The sequence below is a fragment of the Nicotiana tomentosiformis genome, chromosome 1 (genome assembly GCF_000390325.3).
Source record: "Nicotiana tomentosiformis chromosome 1, ASM39032v3, whole genome shotgun sequence".
In the NCBI taxonomy this organism is placed as follows: domain Eukaryota; kingdom Viridiplantae; phylum Streptophyta; class Magnoliopsida; order Solanales; family Solanaceae; genus Nicotiana; species Nicotiana tomentosiformis.
The window spans coordinates 119,290,496-119,296,633 of NC_090812.1; positions in this window are offsets into that span (position 1 = coordinate 119,290,496).

Here is a 6,138-nt window from a genome sequence, read left to right on the forward strand (position 1 = left end):
TAATCTGTTTGATTCCCTCTGGGTTCGGGAATTTCAGCAGTTGGTGATATGTTGATGGTATGGCCTTCATCTCATATAACCATGATCTACCAAGAATTATGTTGTAGCCCATGTCTCCGTCCACCATTTCAAATAAGGTGGTATTTGTTACCCTTTCGACATTCGTGGGCAGCAGGATCTCTCTTCGGGTCGTCACACTTGCCAAGTTGAACCCAGTGAGGAGCTTCGTTGCCGGAATGATACTTCCGGTTAATTTGGCTTGTTCCAGCACTCTCCATTGAATTATGTTGGCTGAGCTTCCTGGGCCAACCAAAATACATTTACTCTTGAAATCTAGAACATTATGAGATTATCAGGGCGTCGTTATGTGGCAAAAGAAGTCTGCCAGCATCCTCCTCCGTGAAGGTGATGTTGTCTTCGGTGATTTCCCTGAGTCTCTTGCTGTGGGTCACCGATACCTTTGTTTTCTTTGTCACTGATACCTACAGATCTTCGGGTAACTTGCTATGCCGAAGATACTCAATGAATTCATTCCTCTAGTCCCAGACAAGGTTGGTTGTATTTACTTCACAATAGCCATCCACATCTAATACCGAATGCATAAGTTGAATGACAGTACCGGCGTCAGATCCTTTCATCTCCGTAAACGACCCCAAATTTGCCAATACATTTGTTTCCACTTTCTCTTTTCTCAGAATGTGTGTGATTGACCATTCTCTGAATCGTGCAAGCAATGCATGTACGTTGTTCACATACTGTTGCATGGGTTCCTCCTTTGTGTCAAAAATTTCGTACACTTAGTTTACCACTAGCTTGGAATCACACTTGATCTCTATGACCTCGGAGCCAACTTTCCGGGCCAGTTCGAGTCCTGCAACCAAATCCTCATACTGGGCTTCATTGTTAGTTAACGTAACAGTTTTAATGGCCCGCCTCAGGTTTCCCCCGAGGGCGTGATTAGAACCACCTTGAGCCCAGACCCTTTCACATTAAAATCCCCATCCGTGAACAAGGTCCAAACTTCTGATGTCATTTTCGATACCAGCACCGCTTTTTTAGCAGCCAGGGGCAATAAACTGGGACTAAAATTAGCCACAAAATCGGCCAAAACTTGTGATTTGATCGTAGTCTTGGGTTTGTAATCAATATCAAACTCACTCATTTCAACGCTGCCCATTTGGACAAGTAGCCTAACAACTCAGGCTTGTGAAGAAAATTCCGTAAGGGGAATATTGTCACAACGGCTATCGGGTGGCACTAAAAATAAGGCCTAAGCTTCTGAGAGGTGACTACGAGAGCTAAGGCCAATTTTTCGAGGTGCGGATAATGAGTCTCTGCTCCTGACAAAATTTTTCTAACATAATAGACATGAAATTGCGTACCTTCGTCCTCCCAGACTAGAACGACACTTACCGCTACATCCGTGACCGCTAGGTATATTAGCAATAATTCACCTTCCCCTGGTTTTGATAGTAGTGGAGGGCTTAATAGGTAATATTTCAGGTCTTTCAAGACCTACTGACATTCCGGAGTCCATTCAAAATTGTTCTTCTTCTTTAGAAGTGAGAAGAAGTTATGATATTTTTCGAGGATCGAAAGATAAACCTGCTTAATGCGGCCAATCTTTCGGTTAGCCTTTGTACTTCTTCTACGCCCTTCAGCTGGTCCGGAATGACTTCGATGGCTTTGATCTTATCGGGATTTACTTCGATCCCTCTTTGTGAAACCATGAAACCCAAAAACTTCCCGGATCTAACCCTAAATGTGCATTTTTCTGGGTTGAGCTTTATGTTATGCTTCCTCAAGATATCGAAGGTTTCTTGGAGGTGCTTTAAATGATCACCTGCATTAAAATACTTGACCAACATGTCATCGATATACACCTCCATTGTTTTACCTATTTGCTTTTCGGACATCTTGTTTACGAGCCTTTGATAAGTGGCTCCGGCATTTTTAAGCCCGAAAAGCATCACATTATAACAATATGTGTCAAAGTTCGTTATGAATGAAGTTGTTTCCTGATCATCCTGGTTTATCTTGATTTAATTGTACCCGGAATAGGAGTTGAGGAAACTCATTAACTCATGCCCGGCCGTTGTATCAATCATACGATCAATGTTTGACAATGGGAACGAGTCTTTAAGGCATGTCTTATTCAAGTCTTGTTTTTGACCTCGCCTATCGGGCATTTCTTTTACCTTATCGGAGAGACGCTCGAGTCCAGGCTTAGTTTGTGAACGACCACCTCTAGAGGGATATGTGTCATATCCGAACAATCAACCTTAGCTTTAAGGAAGTTAATAAATCCTGACCTGAGTTCGAGATTGAGTCCTGTTCCCAAGTAAAACTTCCTCTCCAAGAATTCCTCGAACAGAGCCACTTGCTCGAGTTCTTCTGCTGTGGACTTACTTGTGTCCGTCTCTTCCGGTACCTGGAAGTATCTCGGTACCTGGTGGCATTCCAAAGACTCTCCACCTTTATCATCTTCACTTGGCATGGGAGATGGCAGCAGTTCCTATAATTGCTATTTGCTGGACTCCTTCCCCTTACTACTGGAAATTGATATTGCATTCATTTCTCTTGTTGTCAGTTGGTCTCCTCTTATTTGCTTGATTCCCTTTGGGGTCGGGAATTTCAGCAGTTGGTGATACGTTAACGGTACGACCTTCATCTCATGTAACCATGGCCTACCGAGAATTATGTTGTAGACCATGTCATCGTCCACCACTTTAAATAAGGTGGTCTTTGTTACCCCTTCGGCGTTCGTAGGCAGTAAGATCTTTCCTCGGGCTATCACACTTGCCAAGTTGAACCCAACAAGGAGCTTTGTTGCCGGAATGATACTTCCGGTTAAATTGGCTTGTTCCAGTACTCTCCATTGCATTATGTTGGTTGATCTTACTGGGTCAACCAAAACAAAATTAATCTTGAAATCTAGAACATTAAGAGAAATTATCATGGCGTCGTTATACGACAGAAGAAGTCCATCTACTTCTTCCTCCGTAAAGGTGATGTCATCTTCGGAGACTTCCCGGAGTCTCTTGTTGTGGGTCATCGTACCTTTATCTTCTTGTCCGCCGATAAGGTTACACCATTGATTTCATTCCCTCCAAAAGTCATGTTGATAGTCAACCGAGGAGGGTATTCTCCTATCTTCGAGGGTTTTGTGTTATCCTAGTCGTGCACGTAATTGCTCTTATCTCGGTCGCTCAAGAATTCCCAAAGATGGCCATTTTTCAATAACGTTGTCTCCTCATCGCACAGGTGCCGCCAGTCGCCAGTCATGTGGCAGTGAGTCTCATGATACTCACACCATAAGTTAGGATCATGCCAGTTAGGATCCGGTCTGATTGGCTTCGGGAATCTTACTTCTTTGATATTCCTCATCGTCGATACTAACTCCTCTACACTTATGTTAAAATTGTAATCTGATAACCTGGGATATGTGGAATCCTGGGTCCCCGGTACTTCTTTTTCTTACAACGATTATTTTTTCCACCCACAGACAGTTCTTCTTTCGGGAGCGAACCTATCCAAGGACCGGAACCCTTTGCTGCCGCCTCCCTCGGCTCTATCGTAAGGCAAGAAGCAGCTTTTAGAAGATCGCCGATCTGTATCAAAATCATCCTTAAACTTATCCCGATTCTTGTGTGGGTCCTACCCTTTGGTTGATGTCGGGAACCCGAGCTGATCATCTTCTATCCTTATTTTTGATTCATAGCGGTTATGGACATCCACCCATATGGTTGCTTGGAATTCGAGCAGGATTTCCTTCAACTTTTGGGAGGCGTCGGAGCACCTCAGGTTCAAACCCTTTATGAATGCCTCTGCTACCCATTTGTCTGGTATGGCCGGTAGCAACATCTTTTCTTTCTGGAATCTAATCATGAACTCCCGCAGCAATTCGGACTCACCCTGTGCGATCCTGAATATGTCCACCTTCCTGGTTTGGGCCTTTCTTGCCCTAGCAAGGGCCTTAATAATGAATATTCAAGCATTTCAAAAGAGTCAATTGAATTCTCGGGTAAAAGCGAATACCATGTCAATGCCCCCTTCCCTTTCACAGTCGTTATATAAGTTGTGATGTGCTCCCAAGGGTCCGAAGTCCCATCGTATTTTGGTATGTCCGGCGTCTTGAATCTCTTTGGGATTAACTTTGGTGCTGCGCTCGGTTTGAATGGAAACTAAGTTTATGTTTTCTAATCTGGGCCCTTCAAAACTGGTGGTGCCCCTGAAATATGATCCATCTAGGCGTGAAACGTCTTCGCGTTCTGATCTATCCGCTCGTTCATCTACCTCATGAAACTCATGAGTTCAGTTTTTAACGGATCATTACAATTGTCATTACCGGACCCGCTATCAGTCCCCCGAGCACCGTCGAAGCTGACCTCACCTCGCAGGGTATTGTATTAACTCTTTGAGCCATTTGATTTGCAGGAACGCCAGGAGGAGTCTAGCCTCTTCCGTTTGCATTGTTGGGAGCGCCTGACAACGCTTGCTTTAATTCCGTCATAACCTGATCTTGTCTTGAGAGGTGGCCCGTGATGGCTTTCTGCTGCTCTCTCAATATCCTTACAATTTACGCAACGTGTTCATCTTCCGCGTCATCGGGAGTTAGCTCCCGTATATGTCGGGGGCACTGTCCTCCACGGATCGGGGATTCCTCGTCCCCATCGTTGAATGTGTCACTGATTGAATACTCGTGTTGAGGTAGATCCTCATGTCCCTCAACGTTGTATGCGATGTTGACATCGTCAGCCGCCATTTTTTATTTTTGCTAAGAAATAAAGAATCAAACAAGTTAGTAACAAACGCAAGGATCAACTCAATTACTTAGCTATCTAAGCCCCACGGTGGGCGCCAAACTGTTTACCCGTAAAATCGTACAGTTGAATCTGTTACGTGGTTTATAGACAAGTGAATTGATTTGATCCAAAATGGTAAATAAACTAGATTAAGAATAAGACTTAGCGATTAAAAGCAAAGGAAATGACAGGCCTGGCTCCGGGAGAAATGTCTTCGAGGACAGAATTACGAACAATGCGAAGCAGCAAGTAAAGTTATTTTATTTAGCTTGAGAATAGAATGTAGCATACGTTTTTTCCAAGGATTTCGTGTGTTACAATGGCTATTAAGTCTACTATTTATAGCTATACCTAGGAAAACAAGATCCTAGGATCAAGCCCTCTTAAATGACAATAAAGAGGGACATTGATGAATAAGTAACGGTAGGCCATGAATGCAAATATTCTCTGCAACGGCTGCCCATTTAATGCAAGGGAATATTCTTCATTGAATGCTATCTGATGGCAAGCATTTGATTCTGCCCACGTTGATCATATTCCCTTCGGGGCCAGCCTGATGTCAATTGCAGTTGTTGTTCTCGGTGCTGGTTACTACGCAATTTACTTTCTACCTGTCTCCGGTACGTGTCATGTTGTCATTTGATCATTTAATGTAAACCAAATTTACCCAATACAATGTGCAATTGGAGTACAACGTGGACTTGAGAAATTAATCCTTTCTCAACTACAATTTATGGGTATTTCCATCAAGTAACGTGAGAAAGAACATAATTCAAAGGAACAAAGCAGTTTCTCTATTTACCCGTAAAACGGTACAATTGAGTTTATTACGTGGTTTATAGATAAGAGATTTATTTAATCCAAAATTGATGAATAAATTGGATTAAAAATAAAACTTAGCAATTAATAATCAAAGAAAATGACAAGCCTGGCTCCGAGAGTAATGTCTCTGAGGACAGAAATAAGAGCAATATAAAGCAGCAAGTAAAGTTATTTTATTTAGCTTGAGAATGGAATCTAGCATAAGTTTTTGCTGAGAACTTTCTGTCTTACAATGGCTATTGAATCTACTATTTATAGCTATACCTAGGGAAACAAGATCCTAGGATCAAGCCCCTCTTAAATGACAATAAAGAGGGCCATTGATGAATATGTAACGGGAGGCCATGAATGCAATTATTCTCTGTAATGTTGCCATTTGCAGATGTTGTTCCCGATACTGGTTACTACACAATTTACTTTCTACCTGTCTTTGGTTCCACATGTCGTGTTGCCATTTGATCATTTAATCTAAACTAATTTTACCCTATACAGATAGTCTCCATGCTTTTCG